Below are 14,381 nucleotides of genomic sequence, written 5' to 3'. Positions count from 1 at the left end.
GAAAATCTATATAATGAGAACTACCAAAGCTAAATACAAAATATGCATGCAAAGATAAAGAAAATGAACAATGAACTAAAATAATATGTAAATGAGAAACAAACAACTAAAATGAAACATGCTTTTTTTTTCTTACTTTTTATATTTTATATTTTTTTATTATACGATCAAACTTTACATCGATAATGGGCTCCAATCACTAACACCAAAGCAACCATCCTACTATCTTTCATGTATCATAGACTTCCAAAGTGAGGAAGACCACAAACGGTGTAACCCAATAATCCAACTCTTTATTTAAACTGTATACCTTAATTAGCTTTATGAGTGAAAATAACACAATTCGTATCTCATGTCCTTAAGACTAGATGGTCAAGAATCAGAATCGACGCATCCTTAAGAACCCGCACGACCAAATCAGCTTTCGCCGAAGCAACAAGGGCCAACCCCCATAGGAGCCTGAGCTCTATGCTTTCACTTTTTCGAGAGCCACAAGTATCATATCACGTAGTTCTTTATTCGCCAGATATAACTTTCAAATGAATTCTAATTTGATTGAACTTTGATTTGTACTTCGTTTTGAGCTTGATTTCTTCAATCTTTATTTTTGGAATTTCTTGAAATTTCTTCAATTGAGCACTTGAAATTCTTGATTTGGGTACTGGATATGACGTTGTACCCTTTTTGCTTTCTTTCTTCGACTGTGTGAATCTGATACTTAAGCTCTCTGTTACCACGAGGGTAACGTGTGTCAACAAATAAGGACATGTTCTGTAGGTTCAGAGTTGCCAATAAAGATTATTTTTAAACATTCATAAGCAAATCATCTTAAAGTTGTTATTACCGCCCAAAACACGTTTCAGTACTTCATTTTTTTATTATCTAAAGTTGGGATCTCGAATCACGGTGTCTTAGGTTCCCTGGTCATAACAGCTGATTCTACACTTCCGGTAATAATCAGGACGCTTCGGATTTTTTTCATTTTCAATTCTCAATATCCCACTTCATGGAGCTATCGTATGTAAAGAGAGTCATCATCTCGTGTGTGTGTATATATATATATATATATATATATATATATATATATATATATATATATATCAAAATAAAAATTAAAAATTAAAAACAAAAAATCTTTTTTTTGTTTTTTTTATGCAAATGCATAATGCAACAAAATGAAAATATTTTAGAAAACAAAACTAGGAAGAGATAAAATGACAAATAAAAGAAACATAAATGAAAAATCTTTTTGGATTTCTTGAAGTTTTTTAATTTTTTTGTCCTTTTGAAGTTTTTTTTTTATTTTTTTGGATTTTTATTTTTTTTAAATAAAATGACAAAATAAAAACTTTTTACAAAAAATTAGGAAATCCCCTCCCCCAAGCTTAAAATTAAGCATTGTCCTCAATGCTTAGGGAGGAGTGGAAGGCGACTACTCTGACGGGGGTGCATAGCGACGGAAAAAATCGTTGCGGAAATAGGTAAAATCATCGCGCAAACCTAAGACCTTGTCACGATAGTCGGTAAACTGAGTGCCAGATAGCTGATATTCTAGACGAAGACCAGTCATAGTCTGCTGAAGGGAAGCAATATCCTGACGGAGGTCAAGATAATGCTGGTAAGTGAAGGGGGGGTTGGGGTCAGGGTGAGATGGCTGGGTGGATGGGGGCTGATCCTGAAAGTCAGTCTGCATGGGATCAGGTTGGCTAAAGGAAATAGGCGTGGCGTCCGTGTAATCTAGGTGCTAAGTGGATGAAGATGGTCGATCAGACTGTGGTTGTCGGGCCTGTTGTGCCCTACGTAGGCGAAGAGGTGGTGGGATGTTCGACGGAAGAACCCACACAGTCTCGCTAATGGGGTCAGTGAGGGCGATGTCATCAGGGCTAGTGACCTTGAAATAAGTGGAGCCACCCTGCATCCAAACATACCTACTTGGGGCAGTACGAAACATGTGCATAGCCCGAAGGGTCTGCAGGGTCAAATGGAAAGAATCACCTGTAAAGAAGGTGTACCCCGGAGGAGATTGCGGCGCGAGGGAGCAGGCAATGACAGAAATCAAACCACCACAGCGAATTGCACCGCCAGTACGGAGTTATATAACTCTATGGAACCGTCTGATGATAATATCACCAAAATGTGGGCGGTATGACCCGATGATCATGCTCCACAAAAGAAAAATCTCGGCTTTTCCAGCTTTTGTAGTCTCAATATGTGCATAAATAATATTGAATATAATTTTCAATGCAATTTTGAGAACATTGTGCACAATACTGGTCTGGACGGATTGGGATGAATCATAAAACTCCAAACCAGTAATGGAGTACCAAAACTCGCGTACATCAAAAGCAGGGGTGGGCTGGAATAAACTGGTGATGGGGGTATGGAAGAAAGTACATAACTAGTCCACGTGAATGGTGTGAGGGGTGCTAAAAATGCGAAAAGCTAAGTTTCCCTCATGATTTATCTCACTAAGCGTGGGTAAAAACTCTCAGGTCAATAAGGGACAAGTGGCAAAATCTGCAGATAATAGGCGCTCTGTAGGATCTGAAAGGTGTTGCGTCATGGGCTCGCTCTTTAGTCCATTTTGTCTCTGGATTGAGCCTATCCATCCGAGAGTTATTTCTAGGGTTTTGTATTTATAGGTGCTTGCATGCATCTTAGTACGTAAGATTTGGAAGTCAATTATTCTGAAAGATTTTATCTTTATCGTTTGTAACCCTAATAGCCTCTACAACGGAAGTTCTTTATCGAGCTCTGCTGAGGCTTGAATCTATTGAATCATTCGACATATTTTGATTCATTCTTGTGCTTTATATTGCTGTTTTCGTTTTAGTGATTAACCTGTTAAAAGATCTAAACGATCAAAGAGTTTCTTAACTCTTCAATTGGTATCAGAGCAGGAGACTGTGTAATTCATACACATCTCTTCTGTGAAAGAAGTGATTAGGGTTTATTCCGCATTTACTGATATTTATTGAGCCGTCACTCCATAATTGACGTATCTCATTATTTATTCATCTTGCCCTAATATTATGCATTACAAGTCTGATCTTACAACAGGTTAAACGATCAAGCATGGACGATTCTCAATCCAATCCTATCAACATCTCAAACAGTATAGGATCTACAACCAAGATTCCAATTCTCTACACTCAAGATTACGAGGTTTGGGCGCATCACTTTGAAGACTACGTCATTTGATCTGAAGATAATGGGTATCTGATATGGGAAGCTATTGTGTCTGGACCATTTTCTCATTCAGGAACATCCAGAATTATTAAAACTCAAAAGGAGTATAATGATTTGTTGAAAGATGTGAAAGATGTTGCTCAGGACGAAAAGGAGAAGTTTCAGTGCAACATCAAGGCATTGAGACTAATTCGATTCGCTCTTCCATCTGACACGTTTAGATTGGTGAGTTCTTGCAGTACAGCTAAAGAAATCTGGGATCGGCTGCGAGAGCTGTATTCCACAGATGAAGATCTGGAGCACTCAATTCAGACCCTACTTCTGTCTGAATTTGGAGAGTTCAAGCAAAATCCCGATGAGTCTGTTACGCAGACATTTGATCGCTTCAATCATCTTCTCAGCAAGATGATCAAACATGATATTGAAAGGAAGCTCATTGAACAGAAGGTCACTTTTCTGAATGGTCTAAGATCCGAATGGAGAGCTGTTGTGTCAACGGTTAAAGCACACGAGCAGTTCAAATCGTACTCGCTGGCGAAACTGGTGGGGATTCTGAAATCCCAAGAAAAGATAGTGCTGCAAGAGAAAAGCGTGGTTTCAAATTTGGGGTCTCTGGCACTTCTGTCTAAGGGAAAAAGTGTAGAAGAAGACGAAGAGGATCTAAATCTGGGAGATCATGATCTAACAGCCGAAGACTATGTTATGATGGTGTCAAATCCTAGAAGGTTTATCAAGAAAAAGTTTCCTTCCAACAAAAATCGTAATTGGCAGGGAAGCTATAGTTCCGAAAGAGTGAAAGATGAATCGAAGGTTGAGGAATCGAAAAACAAAGCGAAAGGTGAAGCTGACTCTAGTGTTAGTTGCTTCTACTGTGGGGGAAAGAATCACTACGCAAAAGATTGCGTACTGAAGAAGATGGCAGAGAAAGATGAAGAAGCAAGTCTTATTAAAAGACTGGAAGAGATAAAAAGGAAGAAGGCTGTTACTAATTCTTCTATGAATGCTCTGATTGTGCAGGGTTCGGCAGATGATAATGAGTTCGGTGGTGTACATGTGTGGTCGACCGACCTAGAAGACGATGAAGTGAGAAAGCCTTCTCATGGAAAGGCTTATGTTGCAAAAAGTGATGAAACCGATGGAAGATGTATGATGGTGACTGATGTATCTCAGATGAGGGGATACAACACTGATGGTGGAAATGAAGAGGCCAAGGAGCGAGAGGACTTATGCTTTACAGCAAAACCTCTTAGTGTGCAGATCAGTGAACTTGATGAACAGATCAAGAAGGTACAATCTGTTTTTGTCTCATTTAAAATTCCACAAAAATCATATGAAAAAGAATTAAATAACTTGAATTCAAGAATTTCAAATCTAGATAGTTTTTTAACTCAAACACGGGTCACAAATTCTAATCTGACTGACCAAATAAGCAGGGTGTCATCCAAGAGTGAGGAGCGAAGGATGTGGATAGAGCAGAAAGAGTTGGAGATGATTAAGTCTAGGGATGAAAACATTTATTTGCAAAGAGACAGTCTTAAATTGTTAAAACAAAGGAATGTTTTTTGTTTGATCGCCAAAAGGCTTTATGCTAACATTACTCAACTGCATCTAAATTGTGAAATAGGGCAAAAGATACATCGCATGATTCTACCCTTCCTTGAGTTCAAGGACGATGAAATCGATGCCAAAGCATATCAACAAGCTGGTACTTGGAGATCACGTTCGAGGTCTTCCTGTTCTCAAATTTGATAAAGAACATCTATGTGTAGCTTGTGAAATGGGAAAGCAAAGTCGATAGATTCATCCTTCTATTATCAACACAAAGGTGATAGAACCGCTAGAGCTACTACATATCGATCTATGTGGTCCTTCCTTTATGAAAAGTATTGGTGGAAACAAGTACATACTTGTTATCGTAGATGATTTCTCTCGCTTCACATGGTTATTTTTCTTGAAGCAGAAATCAGAGGCAACTCCCAAGCTCAAGCTCCTCATAAAGCAAGTAGAGGTTCAACTACAAAAAGTAGTTCGTAATGTGAGAAGCGACAATGGCTTGGAATTCAAGAACAAGAATTTTGAAGATTTTCTAGCTGAGAAGGGAACGACTCACAATTTTTCTGCTCCATATACTCCACAACAGAATGGAATTTTCGAAAGGCGAAATCGTTCTCTGTGTGAAGCGGCTCGAACTATGCTGAGCTTCGCTTCCTTGCCTTTATATTTCTGGGCAGATGTTATTGTTGTTGCTTGTTACACTCAGAATAGATCGTATCTGAACACGCGCTTCTCAATCATTCCTTATGATATCTTAAACAACCACAAGCCTAATGTGAAGTTCTTTCACGTGTTCGGTTCAAGATGCTTCATCTTCAACTCAAAGGAGAATCGAAACAAGTTTGATGCTAAGGCCGATGAAGAGATCTTTTCGGGCTACTCCTTGAACTTAAATGCGTACAGAGTTCTGAATAAACATTCAACGAAGATTGAAGAAATATACTATGTCACTTTCGATGACTATTATGTCAAGAAGTTGAAGATAACTGAAGATGCAATGCATGAAATCTTTCCAAAGTCTGGTCAAGTCACAGTGCCGATTTCACATCTTTTCGAGCAGTGTATGCTACTCTTCGATGAACCAGAAAAAGCTATTGATTCTGAATCCAAGGCTAAAGATAACCGAGTCGACAATTTACAACAAATTATTGATGATGCTGCAAAGAAGATGGGAGATGAACAACCGAAGGAAACTGAAAGACTAGACTCAAGCGAAACGTTAGGTGGTAGCCCTTACATCCAGGGGGTTCGTCTCTACCAAATAATCAAGGTTCATCATTTCAGTGGGAGAATCCATCATCATAGTCATCAGGTTCAACCGAAAGTCCAAACAAAGGGGAGCATCCTGATCAAGAAATTGAACTCGTGTCATCATTCGAGGGGGAGAATACGAATGCTAATGATGATGATACACAATCAGAATTTGAAGAAGAAAGCAATGCAGAACTGGATCCCTCTTGTGATCCAAATTACCCTCCTCTCATTAAATGGACCAAAGACCATCTTCAAAGTCAAATCATTGGAGAATCTTCTGAAAATGTGTTAACTCGATCACAGCTGAAAGTGAAGCAAGTTGCATTATTCTCTCAAGTAGAATTTTGCATGTTCAACTCTTTCGTCTCCAAAGTTGAACCGAAGATGGTGAATTCAGCTCTTGATCATTCTGATTGGGTTCAATCCATGCAATATGAGCTAAACGAGTTTGAAAGAAACAAAGTATGACGTCTAATTCCAACTCCAAAGGATGCTTCGGTTGTCGGTCTCAAATGGGTATTCAGAAAGAAGATGGACAAGGAAGGGAATGTGATTCACAATAAGGACTGGTTGGTGATGAAAGGATACTGTCTAGAGGAAGGTATACATTATGAAGAGACCTTCGCTCCAATTGCAAGATTAGAGTCTGTTCGAATCTTTCTTGCTTATGCTGCACACAAGAATTTTGAAGTCTATCAAATGGACGTGAAGTGTGACTTTCTCAATGGAGAACTTAAAGAAACAGTGTACGTAGAGCAACCGCCAGGCTTCGTGAATGAGAAGTATCCAAATCACTGCTACATTCTAGACAAGGCAGTATATGGCCTGAAGCAGGCTCTCAGAGCATGGTATGAAACCCTTACTCGATTCTTGAAAATGTATAAATTTAAACAAGGTTCGGTTGACCCAACCTTATTTCGTAAGAAAGAAGGTAACCACCTTATGATAGTCCAAATTTATGTTGATGACATCATCTTTGGCTCCATGAATCCCAGCCTAACAGCTGAATTCAGGAAGTTGATGGAAACTAAATTTGAGATGAGCTCAATGGGTCCAATTAACTTTTTCCTTGGCTTGAATATTAGACAGGGACACGAAGGCATTTTTATCAATCAGGAGGCGCACACAAAGACATTGCTTGCCAAGTTTGGCATGATGGGAGACTCAAAAGTGAAAGTTCCTATGGCATTTGGAACTAAGCTTACACCATCGTTGGAGAAACCAGCTGTTGACATGAGGCTTTATCGTCAGATGATTGGGTCACTTATGTATCTCACAGCCAGCAGGCCATACATCATGTTCTCTGTCTGTTAATGTGCTCGGTTCCAAGCTAACCCACGTGAACCTCACATGTTGGCAGTGAAGAAATCTTTCGCTATCTGAAGCGAAATTCCTCTCTCGGTCTATGGTAACCATCCAACTTAGGTTTCTTTGTCCAAGCATTCTCAGATACTGACCTAGGGGTTTTGGATTGGATCGTAAAAGCACTACTGTAGGATGCCAATTTCTTGATGGCAAATTAGTAAGCTGGCAATCAAAGAAACAAACATGTGTTTCTTTCTCCACAGCTGAAGCTGAATATATTGTTGTAGCCTCATGCACATCTCAGGTCGTTTGGATACAAAGTCAGCTTAGGGACTATGGGCTGAACATGAAGAAAATCCCACTATATTGTGACTCAGAAAGTACAATTAGGATTTGTCATAACCCAGTGCAACACTTGAAGACAAAGCACATAGCACTGCGGTATCACTTTATCAAAGATCATGTGGAAGATGGTAACGTAGAGATTCATTTTGTTAGAACCACTGATCAATTAGCAGATATATTCACTAAGGCCTTACCTGATGCAAGTTTTAATAAGATCCTACAAGGCCTAGGAATGATGGAAGCTGAATCAGTACCAAAATCACCTTCGCTTTATTAAAGGTTAGAAGCGAAATAGAGCGAACGCTCGGTCTATTTCGGGTTCGGTTCACCCAGGAACCAAAATGAACCGAACGCTCAGTCTATTTCGGGTTCGATCCTACTAAACTCAGCTCGCTTCATTTTCATTAAAAGGAATTTTGGTTGTATTCTTTTCTACACTCTTTTACATACTCAGTTTTATGTTTTTCTTTTCATTTTTTTATTATTTTCATAAAATCCAAAAATATTTTTTTTATGTTTTTCATTTTCTTTTTTTTAGAAACTTTTCACAAAATACAAAAATATTTTTCCTTTTATTTCACTTTACTCTTGTTTTTCTATGTATAAAAGTTACTCTCGATGGTGAAGCTGAAGCAGGTAAAAATTCTTTTCTATAGATTAGTTAAGTGTCCCTAGATGCATGCAGCTGCATGTTGACCAAAGCCTCTAAAGATTTTGAGCGAAGCCTTAATAATGTGATATATACAAATCATGTTTTCCCAAACTAGGCTATTACATTCACTCCAATCGTGAGCTACCTTACTCTTCTCATATTGAGTTTACAGTTTTCTGCTTGGTCCCTCTTTTATAGCAGAGGTACATTCGATTTCTTAACCACCTACATTATTTTTCTTCATCTCACTTCATATCAATCATGTAACCCTTGAGACTCTCAGCACTTACCACTGAGGTTTATGGTTATACAAAAATCTATGTTTATGATCTTAGTCTCGTGTCACTACGTACTAAGTGAAACCCACAATTCACTACCCTTAATGCATTGACGGTGAACAATTACTATGTTCTAGCTTTCACCAATGAAATCTCTTTTTTTTTAATGATCCTTTTTGAAACTGTTTATCACCAAAACGTTTCTTCCCCAAGGATCCAATTTTATTTTGTTTTGAGATTTCTTATTTTCAACAGCCACTGGATACATGTCAAACCTACTAATTCAATAGGCCACATTGGTCTCACAAGTACTTCTTTCTCTTTTGGTCTTATATTAAGGACCGAAACTTGAATTGAAGCAAAAGCCACCCATATAATCCTAATATATAAAAGATGCCTTTCATTGCCTCTTAAAAGGCATTTGATGGTATTCTAATGGGAAACCTCGCAGACACTTTGAAGTCTCTCTTGACTTGAAAGGAAGAGATTCATGCCTGGGATCCACTGTTTCATGTCTTAATCGACATCACAATATCCCACAAAGTTTGATTTATTTCTTTATCATTCACACTCTATGCACAAAAATCTTTGATTTTCCAAAAATCTAGTTTCATTTTATATGAGCTATTTTTTTCGCTTGGGTTTGATTTTCAATTGAAATAATCAGGGTGACGACGGTTCATGATATTTATGTTAGTGAGGTTTCAGATAAAGCACAATGGATGAGTCAGCAAGTATCCAATCGTTTCGTCGATTTGAAAAAGGTACTTTATATGGAAAGGCGCGTAAAAAGTGAAATGTATTTTCTCTCTCCTGTGTCATCATTGGGGTTGCCAACTGTCTACTCCCCATCGCATCAGGAACCGTTTCACAAAAGACAAGATTTTAGGCGGATCTTTCTCTCTCCTACTCTCACGTATAAAAGGGTTTCTCACGATCAACTTTACTCTTTTACCGCTCTCAAATCTTCTAAAAGAAAAAGGCGATTTCTCTCACTATTCATCATCTTCTTCTCAAGCTTCATCCATGGCCGAATCCTCTTCTGTTCAAGATACCTCTATTCACTCCAACCTTTTGACCATCAAGCCTCAACAAAACCTCATCATTGACCTTACACCATTCATCTATGAACCCTACATGTTGTACGTGGTGGAATGCCTCAAATACTCTCCACTTGTCATTGCTCTTACAAAGGTGGAAGTTGTCCCCATGTCTTGCCTCTCTCACATCTACTCAACCGCTTACTATGATAAGGTTGCTGAGAGGATTCACTTTGACATTCACAACGAGAAGACCTCGATTCCCAAGAATCGCTTATGCTCCCTACTTGGTCTTGCTCACAAATCCACTCTGGTAAACCATGACTCCATCACTACTGGTCAACTGTTCTCGATGTTCTACCAAATGGGGTACACTGAAACCCTAACCACTGTCACGAAGTTCAAGAAATCCTGCCTTCCCCCACAATGGAACGACTTCTTTACTCTCTTGTTCAAGGGCCTCTCAAAGTGAAGCGTTGGATCAGATGGGGCAAGAAAGTCATTTATGACTATGCTTTATGGGTTGTACAATGGGGTACATCTGGATTTTGGGGCGGTCCTATGGCAACAGCTTGTTCAGAGTTTATACTCCTATTCTCACCATTCTGAAATTTCGTGTGGCAGGTACTGGTCGATTATCACAAAGTGGGCGATGGATCCTCTTCATGTACCAATCATGGTGGACTCACTTCTCTCATCCATCGCAACACTTCACACAACGAAGATTATCGTCACTGATCCATCCAAGTTTTTCTTCATTGGATCGATTCCAGAAGCCATGTATACTTGTGTGTCTGAGGCAAGTAATGTCCTTCAAGAATACAAGAAGCTTCTAGCTTCGGGCCCAAGGGAGCTCACACCTGCTATGATTCACTCCATATAGAAAGCAGACAAGTCGGCTAAGAGGGGAAAGAAACCAGAACAGCAAAACGAAGTGAGGGTTATCAAAGCAGCTAAGGGGAGAACTCCACGGAAGCGAAAGTCTGACAAGGCGGCTCCTTCCCGGCCTAAGCAGAAGAAAACCAAGAAGCCCGCTCGGAGGCTTATCCTTCAATCCTCCAGCGATTCAGACTCTGAGTATGTTCCTCCAGGCAACAAACCACCTACTCCTACCACATCTGAGAACGAAAGATCTGACGAGGAGGTTTTGTTTCGTGGTGATACTCCTCCTAGATCGCCTACATCCAAGGTACCTGTTTGCTCCCCAATACCTTCTTCACCACCTGCTTTTGTTCCTATTTCATTACCAACAACCTTCCCGGTTATAACATCTCAACCCACCTCTACCATTCCCATTCCCACACCTCTCTTTACTGAAGCCACAACAACAACCACCACTGGAGTTCCAACCAACATATCTGAAACGGGAGTTCGGTCTTCAGCACCAGAAACAACCAAACCACTTTCTCCCACACCTTCAACCGAAACCAACACTGTCCTGGGTGGTGTAGAAATGGAATTCGATTCTTTCTATTACAACCCATACCGAGTTCAGAGTGATGAAGATGATGATGCTCTTATTACCAAAAAGCATATCATGGAGCCGAATGCCAAACTTGATACTCTCATGGCCTCTTCTTCCTCTCACAATTCCAGTTCTGAAACTGCTATTCAGACCATGCTTGACTCCTTTGTCAAAGCACATGAGGCTTCCATTTCTAATGCCACAACAGCTATTACCGCTTCAACCAAAGTGTGTACAGAAGCGATCGAAAAAGTAGATAAACTAATTCAAGACGCTAATATTTTTCTTGAGTCCTTACAGGGAGCAGCTGAGTTGAACGCTTCTAAAGTGACCAACTCCATCACCAAGCTCGAAGAAGCCTTCGCTGCTGAGAAGCAAAACTTTTCCACTCTTTGCCAAGATATTCAAAAGGACAATGTTGCTCTTTTATCCTCTCTCAATGAGCATTTCACGAAGCTTCAAGATGATCTTGCCATGGAGAACTCACTCATGGATGAACTTGCTCGCAAGACTACCCAGTTGAAGACCAAGAATCTCCAACTTTCTCAGGCGAACAACAAGGTCATTCAACTTCGCTCTGAAAGTGCAGTTGTCAAGAGTTGTGTCTCCGACATACACGCTATTCTCTTGAACGTTCTGGAGGCTCATGACCCTATTCTGACCATCTCGGTTAGACGACATCATGCTAACAAATTTCGTCCTGCTCTTGGGATGTTGAGTCGTATTGAAGGTGTTTCAGAGACGATGGTACCTCCGAAACAAGGGGAGAAGGACTCACATCTTCGTCTCAACCTCCTCCTAAGTATCAACCTCCTCCCACTTCCCTTCCGGAACAACAGAAGACTGAGCATACTTCAGGTTCAGGTCCTAAGGATAAAGGCAAGGGTCCTATAGTGGATGACAGTGATGAGGAAGAGGAGACAATCGCTGAAGCCCTAAAGCAAAAGGCAAGGGAAAGGGAAATCGATCTCAATGCCAAGATTGTAAAGGAAGCTGAAGAGAAAGAAAGAAGATTAAAAGAGGCTCATGATCTCCTAGAAAGCAAGAAAACCCTTTTTCCCTTCTGGACGTTGGAGAAGCTGCTTAGAGAAGCCATCGACTCTCCTAGCACTCATTGGCTTGAGCCAGTAGTGTCTTTGGATTGTGAAAACACAAAAGACTCTCAGTTTGATATGCCTATCACCCAAAAGGCGTTTGTTTTTCACTGCTTTCTTCCCATTGTAGAAGTCCCACATCCAGACCCGAAGGTTGATCGTGAGCTCGTTGATTACTACCTGGAGTTCCCTCAACCATAATATCTCACTTGGAGCGCTCAGAAAATCATCACAGTTCGGGTCATTAAGCCTCAAGCAGCAGGGAAATACATCAACGTCAAGTTTAAAGTTACTAGGGGTTCGGCTTTGTCTGAGCATACCTTCTCTCTTGCTGATCTGCCTAACCTCAGTCCTCATGATTGGATTGTTCTGCATAACATTCTTCTCTCCAACCCAGTGGAGTATGAATTGATAATTGATCATTTGAAGAGAATGTTAGTCTGCTATGTTCTGGAGGTTGCTAAGATGGATCAAGAGATCGCATCGGTTCTCAAGAAGAACCCACTATTTTGCCTGTTGGTTCGGCAAGTGATGTCAACAAGATGAAGATGGGAAAGATTGATCTAGTTTTAAACTCTATGATGTTCACCAAGCAGGATGGTAAGAAATGTTTGTTCGCTTTGACTGATAAACATCTCTATACTACTTCGTGCTTGGAGTATGTTCTGGGGATTATTCACCGATGCAAGCAGAATAGTGAAAGCGATAAGAAGTACTTCACAGATATGATAAGATAGTATATCCACTTTCGCCATGTTCTTCTTGTTGTGATTCCATGCTTATTCAAGGTGGTGAAGCGAGCTGCTGTCAATCAACCAAAGTAAAGGTCTCGCCCCCAATTGACGCAAAGGGGGAGATGGGGGGTGACGAGAATCTTTCCTTATTTGGTAAATTTAGACATTACCACAAATGAAAGAATCAAATTCATATTTCCACTCTTGCTCTTAATGGAATCTTATAAGCAACACAGATTTTCACAAATGCCATTGTAAGGATATTTTAAAATAAATAAAATCAAAAATTTCCTTTTATTTTAAAAACTTTGCGGAAAAACTTATCCTTACAATCCATATGAAAAATTGTTGTTATCTATTCCTAAGCAAAATATCATAACTCCTAAGAAGTAGCTCAAGGATCTGATTTTCAAACTTTGCGATAGAAATCCATCTACGCGATCAGATTCAGCATATACTCTCTTTAAGTTTCTTCACTTTTCTTTGATTCTTAAAACATAAACATGTGACCCAGTCACATCATGTATAAAGAATTCCAAAATAGAAACTTAGCAGAGTTAGATAGTGGACTTTACCTGAAGTAGAGTCAAACTTATTGACTTTAACATCCTTAGGTAAATTTGGCAGCTTCGCAACCAAGGCCCCTTTCTTTGGCAATGGACCCTTGATAATGGGACTATCTCAGACTTAGTCTCTCTCTTTACCATTTGGTCAACCGAGTTGACTATGGCCGATCCCTTTCCATTGGGAAGAGAGAGCTTTAGTGGATATCCAATGTCATCATTGTCAATGTCCATAAAGTTTTAGAAAGTTGATCTTAGCAAATAGATAAGACCATTAAGGGTCTTGTCATATTCTATTTCATAGGAGTCCTAAAAGAACTCACTATGTGACTTAGAAAGTAGTTGAGTTACCAACTTTCTCAAGACTTTGACACCCAACTCTCCCAGCTTGTCGATATGTGACTACATCTCCAAGATGTGATCACACATAGACCTCTACTTGCCAATAGGGCTTGAGTGACCTTAAACTTTTCAAGAACTTGTAGGTTAGAGAGAATTATTGGAGGAGGTGAAGGAAGTATGATTTCCATGGGACATCATCTTCATTCAGGGAAGCTTGTTTCAAGAGATTTGGGAAGATCATAAATGTCTAAACCATACATCTTTTTGGTAGATATTCAAGATAGTTGATTTAAAGTCCTTAATATGACACCCAATATGAAATATTAAGGCTAGGACCCTACAAACTATTTTATAACTTAGAAGAGGGATGCCGTAATCCAAGCTATAAAATATTTGAAGGTAGGTGAATGAAGATTCACCAATTTCCACCAAGATAAACGAAATGTATTATTATGTTTTAATTGGATTTGAAACTCCTAGATCTTTTGAGATTCATTGAACTGTTCAATGGCATGTTTCAATCTTGAGTGTGCCCTTCAGGTTTTGTGACTGGGATGCCGAGGATC

The sequence above is a fragment of the Lactuca sativa genome, chromosome 7 (genome assembly GCF_002870075.4).
Source record: "Lactuca sativa cultivar Salinas chromosome 7, Lsat_Salinas_v11, whole genome shotgun sequence".
Taxonomy (NCBI): domain Eukaryota; kingdom Viridiplantae; phylum Streptophyta; class Magnoliopsida; order Asterales; family Asteraceae; genus Lactuca; species Lactuca sativa.
The sequence above is the reverse complement of the archived record's forward strand: the minus strand, read 5'-3'. Positions refer to the sequence as shown.